The following is a 15068-nucleotide window of genomic DNA, read 5'->3' as shown; positions in this document are numbered from 1 at the left end:
AGATATTTGCACGTTGTTGCGTTCAGGTGCCATCAGATATTATAGTAACTGTCGACTGGGGAAACCCAATGATGGCTGTTTAGTACCATTTGACTTCGATGTCTCTCAGTACTAACGAGAAAATGTGACAATTACATTTGAAACCATGTCAATATACTTAAATTGTTGGCAATTACAGTAAATCAAAACGACGTGAACGGTTTTAGGATGTAGCAACAGCACAGCGGAGGCGTCCAACGTTTATTTTCGATGTGACCTGAACGCACTGTCCGAGAGTAAAGTCAGCTGGTGCCGCTCTCTCACTGTGCAGGAGGACTGCAGATAAAAAGACCGACACGGACGCCTGCCACTATTCAGTGCCGGTGTGCATCGATGCCGACAAAGAGACGAGGAGCCACGCTTCAGCCACAGAGGGGACAAAAAACACGGAGTCACTGAAGATGTGACACGGGACTACTCTTAGCTAGACAGAGACCACGGGGACGCCGCGTACTCACTTGGCTTTTTTCACCTTTGTTTTAACTTCGGCTCTGTCTGCATTAACCGGGCCACTCACCTCTCGCAAGCGTTTGACTCACGTGGGAGGGTGCATTTTACCGGTGAGACAAGAAAAGACCAACCTCAACTTTACCGTGTGCCGCAAAGCTAACGTTAACTGTGAAATCAAAGAAAAGTGGTAGCAGCCCTCAGACAGGTGAGTGCGTTTACCTGTGGTGACCCTTATAGCAACATCTGTAGACATTTTCTACTTTTAGAACATTTAGTGAAGTGACATTCCTCATTACCATGTGTTAAAACGTGTTTGTGGCTCCAGTTAATTAGCCAACTTTGCTTTAAAGCGCCCAACGTTTCCGTCTAAACAAGCTAGGCTCCCTCACAAGTTATAAGGATTGACACGATCCTTTCCTGTACGTTTCCATGTTTCATATTTAGAAGGTATATAAGCATTTTCATTGTAATAGCTTTAATATGTTGTTACTTTAAGCTCACTACTTATCCCACTGCTCACTGGTGGTCTCGTGTGCGCCCAAAGACATGGGATACGCCCATGATGTTGTATCCCATGAAAGCAAGGGTTTCCCTTTTGGTGAAACGAACACGGATTGGTTCACACTGCTGAGTTGACTATCCTCACTCAGTTTCACAAAACAATGCATGCGTGCAAAGCGTCATAATGCAGGTAAAGCTACAAAGGCTAAATGTGCATATGTGTTTACTCATGCACAGCACTCTTGCCACTTCCTTGCATAATTAACGACCCCATTATATCCTTTTTTCTTTTTCTTTTGAAGATGGGGCTTCTCATTTCGATGTTCCTGGTTGCTTATTTGTATTCCAAGAAGAGATTTTCATGGTGTCATGTGTAGATTGTGGGGTTACTTTTCACTTATGTCATGCAGCACATCATCAGAGGAAGTTTAATCTAGTAAAATCTTTAAAATGTTGGCCATTTGGTACATGGTCTTTAACCCTTTTGATCGTCTTGACCATGTTGTTAACACTACTTAGCTGTGAAAAATAGCTGACACTTATTTGTTTTTGGTAAAACTTCCAGTGGACAAATGGCATTTATTAGTATACTTTAGGTGTGTAAATCATTTTAAAGGCTAAACCTATTTGGTCAGAGCTTCAATAGACAAATGAGTCAAGGCTGATCGCTTTGTTCTCAACAGATGTTGAAGCACACAGTCAATGACATGCAGTCACACCATGGAGCCTAGCTTCACGTCTGAGAGAAGAAGCTTACTTAAAGCAGACTGAATATAATAAACAATAGGTGAAGTTGGATGATTGGCTAACATGGGGAAATTACTTGTTTATCTGCAAGACTTAAGTGTAATATCACACTTTCAGTCAACAGTAATATCATACTTCTCTTTTTTTAACATTTATAAAGGGATTGAAGGGCCTTGGTGTGAAGTGTGCGGTATGCTGGGTTTTTGAAGTATTTTTTTGCTTGCGCAGAATAGTACTGTTCTCCATAGTAAATCAGGCACTTGTCTCAAGGGCAGCCAGCACTATGAAAATGTTTTCAGATTGTGACACTGAAACTTGTATTGTATGCCACGTGAGAAAATAAACACACTTGACATTCAGATCACTCCAGTTTCAGCTGAGGAACACTTTGGTTGACATTTTCAGGTTAGCTGGAAAAATAGTGACATTTGTACATTTCTTGTGGGATGTGGTTAACGTGGCGGTGTTTGGCTTGGGCTTGTTTGAAAAGTGCTTTTAAAAATCACCCTTGATGTGGAAATAGTGTTGTTTTAGGGGAATAAATGGAGAATAGAGGGAGATGTAATGGATCAGGACGGGGAGGAATGCAGTGTGCTGTGTTCACAATAGTAATCCACTTACTGGACACCAACTCTTTTTACAGAGTTACACTGTAGACCCTTTAAACCATTTCTTCTTTATCTAGCTTTCAAGGTTCATGCATGTTGCTGCTGACTGGAAAGTAGACTGTGTAGACAGTTGCTGACCCTATTGTCCATTTGAGTGGAGTATTGATTCTGTGTTCCAGCCGTTCTGCTTTTCCCTGCTTATGTAACTGCCACTGTGTACTTTTATGTTTAAGTACCGTATCCTTAAATAGCTGCTTCAAAGAAACATGTGCAACGCTCATCCTACAATAGATGCAGTATCCTGTAGGATACTTGCTTCATATACCAAAAGAAACACATCTGTCAGATTTTTCGAGGCCGTGCAGACTCATCCAAAAGGAGTTTGAGTCTGACTTGTAGTCAACAACAACAAAAAAAGACCTGTTATTATTGGCTGCCCTGAAGCACTGAGGTCAAGTTCAGCCCTCTCTCCTTCTCTCTCTTTCTTACCAAGACACAAACACAGACATGCACTCATCTTCTGTATCTATGTGCAGTAAGGTTAATGAACCTCCACAAACAGCAAACACTTCTGAGGGGGGGTGTTTAATGCAAAAATGATGGCTAACTAAATTGGATTTAAAGACATGGGTACAAGGCTGTGTACACATAACAGCCCTGACTCAGAAGGGGACCATAATTTCCACATTTATTTCATGTCACAGCCAATTTTCCTTTCTGCTAATACATTTCTCGCCATCTTTGAACAGGGTTTATAGAGCTGTAATGGAAAACATGCTAGCAACAGTTGGGGTCAAATTGGTGCAAAGTGGCAGCGTTTCAGACTTCACAGTCTGAGCTGGTCGGGTTCTGTGATTGGTTGGAAATTGATGAGGCTATGATTGTTGAACGTTTCTGGAAATGCAGAGGAATATAAAATGCTTGTTTTTGTTTTTTCTCAACAGATGTTGAAGCACATAGTCAATGACATGCAGTCTCACCATGGAGCCTAGCTTCACGTCTGAGAGAATAAGCTTACTTAAAGCAGACTGAATATAATAAACAATAGGTGAAGTTGGATGATTGGCTAACATGGGGAAATGTCTTGTTTATCTGCAAGACTTAAGTGTAATATCACACTTTCAGTCCACAGTTTGCAATCTATCAAAGAACAGTGTGGGCTAGGGCCAAGAGAGATAGAGCTATAGATGGATAATTTTTTCTCGCCTTATTTGTGCAACTAAAATGTCCAAGACTAATTGCTATTGACCCTCACAGGAACACTGGAGGCTTTGCTAGTGTGCAACTTGAGCTCTCTTCAAAGTCCAGCACTCAGACAAACTGGGAGGTGCACAGTTATTTTGTTGAAGCTGACCCTCCTCTTTTAAAGAAGGCAAAAATGCCTCCTTGACTGGATTACAAGTGTGCTTGTTGCTTTCATTCTTGGTTATATTCCCACCGTTTGAGAACCACCACCACAAACACTGTGTGCTGTAGCTGAGAAAATGTACTTTTTGTATAGTCTGTCAAATCTTAAGTGCCTAGGTTGTCTCTGCATTACCCCATTTTTATGTGAGTGTTTTTAAGGGTATTTAATCCTTTTAACTTGTGAAAGAGTGTAGTGGATTTTTTTTTTTTTTTTTTAGGTTTACTCACAATTTTTCATTTTTGTTTTTTGCGTTTATCAACCCTATAATAGATTTACCAAATCTTCATATAAGGAGAAAGCCAAGTTTACCATGGTGGCACCTGCTCGTCTGGCCCTGTCTCCCAGAGTCACAGTACAGGACAGAACTCTGTGTGATGTCAACACACAGATGGTGGTGAAGAGCCCTCATGCAGACACACAGATGGCACCTTGATAAAACATACTAGTCCACCCACTTTCTTTTTCCAATTGGCGATGAAAAACAGTCGGTCCGAGTGAACTGAGCCAATGGAGTTGTCCATTTGCCCACAACAATGGTTCTCACCGTGTCTCTGCATGCCATGGATGTCTTTGTCAGCTGTTTGCTTTCCAGGCCACAGTAACAGCACTACAGTATCACCTATGATTAGGAACCAACCCCAGAATACTTAATGTTACTTAAAAACTCAATCCCAACAGGCAGACAGACCAGGAGCTGTTCAGACATGGGCTATAACTTCTTCTGCCATTGCTTTTAAATTTCTTTAAGTCTCACAGGAGACAGCAGAGATTGGGGCATGGCAAATTAATTTAGAAAGCATTGCTCCAGGTTGAATGTTGATTTTGGAATTTGAATGTAAACTATTTGCTGCAGCCCTACAAAGAACTAGAAACTTACATTGCCCAATAACATGAATGCTCTCTGCTTCCACAACACACATCTCTACTATTGAAAGTAAGCAATTCTGAGCAATGCATTGCTACAGTGATTATGACTGGTCAGGGCCCCCACACACCGTTGATTATATTGGGAACTGTTTAAAAAAAAGTTACTGGAGGCCTTGGTTGGAAAGCATTTTAAGTGGGCTGGAGAGCTCTGACAAGTGGTTATATCTTGTTGCCTTTACCCTCTTTCAGGCATTGCATTTGTTCCATAAAATGGACCATCCAGAGCCATCAGAAGAAAAGTATCTACCTACATTCTTTTTTTTATTATCAATTTCATGGACCATTTTATGAACAGTTGGGTGAATCAACAATTATATGCTTTGATAGCTGAAACAAGCTGTTCAGTGGAAGCTGCTGATATGCCAAGCGAGCTGGGCATGGAAGCTTAAAGCTTAGATCTCGTTTGTTGTTGAGGCTTTAATAATCGGTGTGAAGGAACATCAAATCCAGATGAAAGTGAGACCATAGAGGTGTTTTTAAAAAAGGAACCTCTTCATATAAGGCTTGAATATAAGCTCCACTTGTCGTGCACCTGCTGCTGGTTAGAACACACTCTAGTCGGTTTGGCAAAAGAGGCAAAGTGCCCATCTTCTTACCCCTCACTCTCGTCAAAACACCCTTTATCCCCCTGCCCTCTTTGGCCTGGCTGTATTTCTCTTGCTTTTCCTTACTTTGAGCGTGCACAGGTATGTGTAGACCAGTGTGAGCTTAAAGGCAAGTCCACTAAAATTAAAACACATTGCACAATGATCTCCAGTACACCATGCTTTATCCACTAGCTGTTTTCCAATATCTTGTCTTCATCAGGATGTCTTTGTCTCCCTAACAACACACTGTCATTGTGTCTTTGTAGAAACAGAAAAGATGTCAAACTCTGTTTTTCACCTTTTACTCGTCACTTTTTGGCGCTTAATACAGGTTAGCAAATGGTTGGATTATTGGGCTGTCAGTCCAACCTCTTTGGTCCAGACTGAAATATCTCAACAATTGGATGGATTGCCATGAAATTTGGTGCGCATTCATGTTTTCATCAAGGGCCCTCAAAAGTTCAATTAGTCAAATACTTTAATTTATGACTATGAAATTCCTATCAGCCTCTGCTGTACTTTGTGTGGTAATTAGATGTTAGCATTTAGCTTAAAGCACCACAGTGCCACTGGCATGGCTTGGATCCAAATATTATAAGTGACATCAGAACATTTACCTGTGATTTATGGATTCTGTCTGCTCTAAAGCTGAATTGGCATCATGGATGCAGACATTCAGCTCAGGCCTCAACAAACATGTCGATCCTATTTGCTCATCATAGCCTGGCACTGGTCTGTTGGATCCACTTCCTCTCCTGAGTGCTTCCTTTCACTTTCCCTCCAGACATCTGAAATCACCAGCTGTACTTAAGTTGATAAAGTGTAGTACAAGTATACATTAAGCAGGCAAGAGTCTGTGTCATCCAGTCATCAAAGTGATAATTAGTCAAACCCACTCACCATCAGCTGCCTCAGCAGTGGCATAGAGGATGAGAGGTTAGCACTGTCACCTCACATCAGGAAGGTGCTGGGTTCAAACCCCTCAAAGTTGACTATTTTATTTTGGAAGTTAGCACGTTTTCCTTTCTGCCTCTGCACTAAAACGTGTCTGGGTGGTCCACTTGCCGCATACTCCAAAACACATGAATGTTGGGTATTCGAATACACCTGCCTTTTGCCCTTAACACCTAGCAGAAGAAACCTAGAGATGTTTCTCAAACTGTAAATACCTGCTTTCATGGTACATGGTTAATGCCTCAGGTAGAAACATTGCATTTGTAGTGTACGAAACACCTAAATCAATAATGACCAATGCTCCATAAAGCTCTGAATATGACTTTATTGTTCACTGTAGATATATTGCTGTCAAGCACCGTCCCTGCAGCATCAAGCCAACTTGCTTCTCCATTGCTCAATCACCTTTTGCTCAGAAACCATATCTTCAGTCCACGAAGGAGGCTATATAGTATAAGATGAAGCCCACCTTCATGGACTGCGGACAAATAATTTTTGTCTCCAGATGAAAAATGAGAGCAATATCTCCACATATGACTTGACCCACTTACACCTCTGTTGTTTCGCCCGCACTGAAATGAGTGGGTGGATTTTCTTCATCTCCTAGTCGTTTATGTCATTTTGTTTTGCTTTAATAATAAAAATGAGTGACAGTAATGGCACTTCCTCTTCCTGTTGTCAATTTTCTAATTGATGGGCTGTGATTAGATTAAATTTTCCTCAGATTATCTCTGACCTTCTTTTATTTTAGATTGATGAGCTGTCAGTTTGATAAGCAAAGTGTCACATTGTCTGGATGTTGTTGTACATTACGCCTCTTACCAGCTTTACTAGTCAACTGATTTTCAGTAGTCAAACATATTTCTTTCTCTTGTTTTAGTGGAAGAAGTACTAAGATACAATAATTCTTTCTCAGATGGCTTTCAGCTACAACACTACTCACTCCCTCATATGACACAGCCCTGGAAAGTGTCCTTTTCAATCATACATTTATTGTATGACTTTGATATTGTAAGGTGCTGTAAACAGTCAGCAGTTGTTTGCTCTTCATCATGCTGCCTTGTCCCTTTTTTTTTTTTTTTTTTTTTATGCTATCTGTTCTATGGTTATTTTAATACTGTACCTATTTTCTTAAGCTTTTTTAATGGTATAGAGAATACATTTACTCAAGATTATTGGTATTATGGATCAGTTTCAAAATAAAATCATTAAATGCAAATCTATGACCTGCCCAATATCATGAGCAGCAAGGACATAAGCACTCACGAGCCCTTGTGTAGGCGTTTTGCAATACCCCTCTATCCTCATTGTCAGGCCAGAATGTGCTGGCAACAACGCCTCTCAACAAGTATGTGATGAATACTCACTTATTTTTTTTCATCTTCATGTCATAAGCTTGAGAGAACTAGAGAAACTTGAACATGGATTTGCATCACTGAATATTCATTGTGCCCCAGGTCTTGTATGCTTGGAAATGAAACCGCATGCTTTCTTATGAATGTGTCAAAGCCCTTTTCTTAAGGCCACCAAGCTGACTTCAAAGAACTAACACCGGCAAAGACCCGTAGACATGTCTCCTCACATTGTCTTCTGTTTTAAAAAAAAAAAAAAAAACCTGCATGAGAGGAAGGAACATGGGATGTGTAAATCACTTTTTCTGGTCTGGATCAAAGTTTTTAAATATTGAGATTGTGCAGTGAAAATGGAGAGTTTAGACCTTGAGAATAACTGACCACATCCCTTCCTAACATCAGGGTGTGCTGTGTGTTAGCCAGGATGCACTTAATTCTGCAGTGTCATTACTCATTAACTTGCTTTTTGCCTACCTGCAGACAACTAATCAATATCCCCCCATTCATATTTAAATATTCTGTGAACACTGGCTGCTAATTTGTAACACCACCTAAGTGCCTCCTGATTGTACACTCACCTAAAGTATTATTAGGAACACCATACTAATACTGTGTTTGACCCCCTTTCGCCTTCAGAACTGCCTAAATTCTACGTGGCATTGATTCAACAAGGTGCTGAAAGCATTCTTTAGAAATGATGGCCCATATTGATAGGATAGCATCTTGCAGTTGATGGAGATTTGTGGGATGCACATCCAGCGCACGAAGCTCCCGTTCCACCACATCCCAAAGATGCTCTATTGGGTTGAGATCTGGTGACTGTGGGGGCCATTTTAGTGCAGTGAACTCATTGTCATGTTCAAGAAACCAATTTGAAATGATTCGAGCTTTGTGACATGGTGCATTATCCTGCTGGAAGTAGCCATCAGAGGATGGGTACATGGTGGCCATAAAGGGATGGACATGGTCAGAAACAATGCTGAGGTAGGCCGTGGCATTTAAATGATGCCCATTTGGCACTAAGGGGCCTAAAGTGTGCCAAGAAAACATCCCCCACACCATTACACCACCACCACCAGCCTGCACAGTGGTAACAAGGCATGATGGATCCATGTTCTCATTCTGTTTACGCCAAATTCTGACTCTACCATCTGAATGTCTCAACAGAAATCGAGACTCATCAGACCAGGCAACATTTTTCCAGTCTTCAACTGTCCAATTTTGGTGAGCTCTTGCAAATTGTAGCCTCTTTTTCCTATTTGTAGTGGAGATGAGTGGTACCCGGTGGGGTCTTCTGCTGTTGTAGCCCATCCGCCTCAAGGTTGGGCGTGTTGTGGCTTCACAAATGCTTTGCCGCATACCTCGGTTGTAACGAGTGGTTATTTCATTCAAAGTTGCTCTTCTATCAGCTTGAATCGGTCGGCCCGTTCTCCTCTGACCTCTAGCATCAACAAGGCATTTTCGCCCACAGGACTGCCGCATACTGGATGTTTTTCCCTTTTCACACCATTCTTTGTAAACGCTAGAAATGGTTGTGTGTGAAAATCCCAGTAACTGAGCAGATTGTGAAATACTCAGACCAGCCCGTCTGGCACCAACAACCATGCCACGCTCAAAATTGCTTAAATCACCTTTCTTTCCCATTCTGACATTCAGTTTGCCGTTCAGGAGATTGTCTTGACCAGGACCACACCCCTAAATGCATTGAAGCAAATGCCATGTGATTGATTGATTAGATAATTGCATTAATGAGAAATTGAACAGGTGTTCCTAATAATCCTTTAGGTGAGTGTAGGTGCTTAGTCATCCTTGGTGACCCTAACGAAGTGGAAATCATGGGCTGTGATTGATTCTACTGTAGAGCAGACGTTTGTCTCCCAAAGCTGTGAAGTGCCCAGTTAATACCAGCTGCATGGATGAGAGTGGCTACCTGGGTGTGTTGTGTGTGGTTTTTTTTTTTTTTTTTTTTTTTTTACCCCTGTTCAGTTTCAATCTCACCTTGTGCACCTATGACTGAAAGGCTCGCTTCCCTCAACATGTGGGTTAGCTGTCACTGACTGGCGCAGCTGACTGGACCATGTGAGTGGTTTGTGGTGGTGGGACTTAATATCAGATGGGATGAACTGGCGCTGTGGGCTATAGGCTGTGGCCATTAAATCTCCACCTTCCACCACACAGACCCATGAGAGTGATTGATATTAGGGTTTGGCTAGAATTATGTTGAGCTGTTAATATTTATGGTTGCATTTGAGATTGGATGGAAACAAGCCAAACATGGATTTGTCAGGTAATGCGGAAGCTTTTTACATGAATTGCCAAACAAATGTAGTGGAAAACTAATTTTCTATTGCACTATACATTGTTAATACTTTTACATGAAATGCCTTAAGGACCAAAAAGCCTATGTTGTATGCTGTTTTCCTGAGCTTGCAACCTCATCTGAAAGGTCTAGGTAGTTTTCAGATGTCTGATATTTTGTTGCTATGCTGATTGTGGTACTTTGTCAAGTGGTTCATGTCATGGAGTTAGTAAATAGGCGAATGCTGGTGGGTGTCTGAACCAGAACTTGCATGATGTTGTTCCCGCAATGTAAATCTTGTAATATGCGACCCTATTTTGTTTCCTTTTTAAAGGGAGCATACTCTTCTTACCTCAGGATGCAAATTATTGTTAGGAAATTTTGAGGTTTCTTACGGTGAAAAATCGTGAAGGGAGCTTTTGCCCTAATATATTGCACACCTCTGTTTTAGTTCATCAGCTCCATGGTTATTGAAGGGAGTGTTGTTCAGGACTGTCAGCACATGAAGGTGTATACAGCTTGTCTGGCTGTCTGTCATACAGGCAGAACAGTGGTTCTCAAACTTTTTCATGTCAAGAACCCTTAAACTTTACACGTATTAGACCACGACCTCCGTTTGATAAGATTTTGTCAGTGTCCCGATCTAATTGAAATTTTGCTTTTAGAATCATGATCAGTTTTATTGCCAAGCAGTTTAACAAGGAATTTTTTGACTAGTATAAATATAAAGTAAAACATTTACAAGATATAAAAACATATAAATGAATTATAAAGAATATGTAAGAGTGTGCAGTGATATGCAAAATATTTACCGTATGTATTGTAAAGGCTGTTTGTGTCTGCGGTGGAAGGCCACAAGATCCTGGAGGGTGGAAGATTGACTGGTTGGTTTGATTGGTTTAGATTGGTAGATGTTTTATTACAGAGTGCATGAAACCAATGACCAAAATGGTAATTGTTATTTATAGATGGAATTAAATTGAAAATAAACAATTCCCCTTTTTGCTGGGGACCCCCCCGGAACCCCATCAAGGACCCTGGGCGGTCCCCGAAACCCACTTTGAGAACCACTGAGATAGACATCAAATGAAATGGTTGCTTTGAGGGCCTCAGAAGTCATTTAGCATGAAGCAGCCAAATGACATGGTGGATTCAAGCCTGTTATCTCAGGGTTTTTTTCGCAATATAATTACCTTTTGAAACATAACTGATTTCCCTGTCTGTTTTTTATTATGCAGTCGATTGTATGCCTGATTGTGCAGCCTTTTACAAGTCACCATTTAGGCCTGGGTGTTTCTGTGGGACTCTTACAGAGATAAAATTCATAAATGGCGTGCATTATAGGTAGTCACTAGTCAGCATTGTGGATATTTGGGATAAGAGCCAAAGGTAATATTAAGGCTATATTAAATTATAATGTGATGGAAAGAAATGAACTTAACAGAAAACCTAGGCTGTGACTTTGCTGCTGGGATGTAATAATGTTTTGCAGTCTGAGATTTTAGAGGGCTTAGACCTTGTCTTCTCCTTGATCTACAGCTCTGCTTTGTGAATAAACTTAATCATTAAAGTACAGGCATGCAAACTCCTCACCTTTCGACGAAATTCGCGGTTTTGAAACCAAAATGGGTCACCTACGTGATTTGTGCAGATCCGATAAGGAAAATCTTTTTTTGGAGGGTGTGGTCGACAGTATTTTGGCCTACCCGTTTTAGAGTCCTCTCTTCTCTGCATGAGCTCTGCAACTTTACAACTGGCTCTGCCTAACGAATTGTCACTCCTAATGCCTCAACCCAACAGCCAATCAGAGGCAGCAAAGGGCAGGTCTTTTTGTCTATTCCGCTACACTGCGGAGTCTGACAGCTGAACACGCAAGGACTGTAAAAGATTGCCGAATGTGCTGTCCATTGGAAAGCAAGCCTGATGTAAGACAGAAATAAGCTACCTTACAATGTTTACTGTCCTGTCAGATATAGAAATGCAAAGTTTAGAACTTTGCTGTTATTAACCAGTAATGTTGGCTAAGCTTATTAAGAGCATTGGCAGCAATTTGAATGTAATGTAGGCAACAGAATAAAATGTTTCGGCATCTGTGATATTTACACTGGGAACGCTGGGGACATGTCCCCATCACTTTTTGAAAATGTTTTTTAAAAATGCTTTAAAATAGCTTGCAATATGAAATGGCAAAGAACCAAAGATACTGATAATAAAATGACTCCAAAACGTGCAGCACTAGTCAGTTACTTTAACTTCTTGTCACAGTTTCTTTTTGGCCAAATTTTCCGTTCTCTCCCTGTGAACATAAGAGGGAAGACTAAATCATGCCTGCATGTGTGCTAATCATACTGTGTATAAGAAGTGGACGTAGTCATCGTGACGTCACCTGTTGGTTTGTGGACTGCCATTTTGAAGCCTCGAGTTTGGCTGATAGGGTGCCGCCATGTTGATGACAAAACGGTAGAGCTAACGGCTGTGTGTGGAGCTAGTTAGCTTGCTTAGCTAGGTGCATCTGTAATTCACGTTAACAGGGCTGATAACGTTTCTAGTGAACACCAGGCTTAAAACTAAATGTACTCACCAGAGAAAGTGAATATGCTTTTTCAATGGCGTTGGTTAAATTTTCACAGTGCTGTGGGTACAAGTCACTCTAGCCTAATTGACAGGTCGCCATGGTAACAACTTGTCAATCACAGATAATACCGCCCTGAAGCATACTCTGCTTTAGGGTCTATTTTCCTCTAAATGGGACCATAATTTACTAAATGAACATCATGTTGTATTGAAGAAGAACTGAAACTAGCGACTGAGACAAACTCATTATGAAAGCATTTACTGAGTTAATTATTCAGGTGAGAAGTAGGGTCATTTTACCATTATTTTGAAAGGAACCGGGCTTTTTTGCAACCAGAAGAGTCGCCCCCTGCTGGCTGTTTGATAGAATGCAGGTTTAAGGGACTTCGCTTCTCAGACTGGAAGCTTCCTGCTTAGTTCTAATTCAGCAGGGAAGCTATTACATGAGAAAAGTTGATCTATAACACAAAGTGACACCCTTGCGTGTCGGTATCTTTCTCTTGTTGCAGTAGACGAATGCACGTTATTTATACAACATGTAAGCTTAAAAGACCCCCTACACTGTCACTGCGTTTCTCTGCTTGCATATCCTCACCTTTTTCACCCCTGACCAGTTTGCATGCCTGAAAGTATTAGTTTCCCAATGCTTCGTTTCAGCAGTTGAAGGTGTTTTAATATTTATTTTTTGGTATAGTGTCTACAGTTGTGCACATACCCACACACACAATATGTAGTTTACGCCTGGCCAGTCTCTTGGTTTCCCAGGAAACTCGCCTGGCTTTGTGACATGAATTAAAGAAAGCGGTGAGTGCCTGCATTAGTGGGCGTGTCTATCTTTTCTCTGTGCTCACCTGTTTACATAGCTGATAATGTGTTCTTATTTATCTGTAGCCTTTCAGGATCTATCAATTGAAAATCTGTCCTCTTTTTATTTGATCAGAGATCTGCTGATCTGTGCCCTTGTGACATGATGGTTTTTTTAATGATTTATTTATATGGATATAGAATTTACTACACTGTGAACTGATGTATAACAATAATGACTGAACCAATGGCCAACTTATAAAAGCCTTCACATGTAGCTGCAGGTCTGCCCTACAGGAGGTGATGGAGCTCACCTTGCAGAAAGCCGCAACAGCGGTTTGTTTAGATTAAACAGAAGAGGTGAGTAGCATGAGCTACCAGCACCAAGAGTCCTATTTGGGGGCAGTGGATCTTTTTATGATTCAATGTTGCCTATTTTTCCTACAGCGAGAGCACTCGACTGTCCGTGCCGAGCCAGCTTTAACAGCTCAGATGTAATGACTCTCTCGTTGCTTGTCATAACGGGCTTTTTCACCCATCTGTCCCTAATCAACTGCCTCACAGGCATCTTCTGGTGCCACATGGTTCAGCCAAGTCTCCGTGATGCTCCTTATCCATTGCACATCTCAAATAATTCTGACCTTTCAAACATGACCGGCATCAGGAAAAGATTCAATGGAGGCCCATTTGCAGAAGACTAAATGGACACCTTTTTATCAAAGGGTTCTTTTCTCACAAACTATAAACAGATCCTTTTCACTGCAATTCATACATTTTCAACATTTATGATAATTGTTTTGCGGTATGTTTCTAAACTCTTTGCTCTGAAAGGTTTAGATTTTTTTTTTTTTTTTAAGGTTTCAGATTCAAGATTCTTATTTACCAGTGCAGTTTGATATTTGTGTGTTGTATGAATCCACTTGTTTATGGAAAGATTTACTTTATTTGTTCTATGTTACGAGTCTGTTTGTGTGACCAAGGTGCTCACATCTAGTTTTTCCAAAATTCTAAAATGCAAACTTTTTGGCCTTTCCCACAAATTCATCTGATTCCAATGTACAGTGCCTTGCGAAAGTATTTGGCCCCCTTGAACTTTTCAACCTTTTGCCACATTTCAGGCTTCAAACATAAAGATATAAAACTGTAATTTTTTGTGAAGAACCAACAACAAGTGGGACACAATCATGAAGTGGAACGAAATTTATTGGATATTTCAAACTTTTTTAACAAATAAAAAAACTGAAAAATTGGGCGTGCAAAATTATTCAGCCCCCTTAAGTTAATACTTTCTAGCGCCACCTTTTGCTGCGATTACAGCTGTAAGTCACTTGGGGTACGTCTCTATCAGTTTTGCACATCGAGAGACTGAAATTTTTGCCCATTCCTCCTTGCAAAACAGCTCGAGCTCAGTGAGGTTGGATGGAGAGCGTTTGTGAACAGCAGTTTTCAGTTCTTTCCACAGATTCTCGATTGGATTCAGGTCTGGACTTTGACTTGGCCATTCTAACACCTGGATATGTTTATTTGTGAACCATTCCAGTGTAGATTTTGCTTTATGTTTTGGATCATTGTCTTGTTGGAAGACAAATCTCCGTCCCAGTCTCAGGTCTTTTGCAGACTCCATCAGGTTTTCTTCCAGAATGGTCCTGTATTTGGCTCCATTCATCTTCCCATCAATTTTAACCATCTTCCCTGTCCCTGCTGAAGAAAAGCAGGCCCAAACCATGATGCTGCCACCACCATGTTTGACAGTGGGGATGGTGTGTTCAGGGTGATGAGCTGTGTTGCTTTTACGCGAAACATAACGTTTTGCATTGT

The 15068-nt window shown here is 40.9% G+C and overlaps 1 protein-coding gene across 4 annotated transcripts in view; it reads left to right on the top strand.

Annotated features, from left to right (window-relative positions):
- The first annotated feature begins 331 nt into the window (after positions 1 to 331).
- Positions 332 to 15068, top strand: part of gdpd5b (glycerophosphodiester phosphodiesterase domain containing 5b) — a 51793-nt gene continuing 37056 nt past the window's right edge. For all 4 annotated transcript variants that reach the window (XM_046074936.1, XM_046074937.1, XM_046074938.1 and 1 more), the window contains exon 1: positions 332 to 694. The gene's annotated coding sequence lies outside the window, so the exon portion shown is untranslated. The remainder of the gene's footprint in view (positions 695 to 15068) is intronic.

The sequence above is a fragment of the Micropterus dolomieu genome, linkage group LG17 (assembly GCF_021292245.1).
Source record: "Micropterus dolomieu isolate WLL.071019.BEF.003 ecotype Adirondacks linkage group LG17, ASM2129224v1, whole genome shotgun sequence".
Lineage (NCBI taxonomy): Eukaryota > Metazoa > Chordata > Actinopteri > Centrarchiformes > Centrarchidae > Micropterus > Micropterus dolomieu.
The sequence above is the reverse complement of the archived record's forward strand: the minus strand, read 5'-3'. Positions and strand labels throughout refer to the sequence as shown.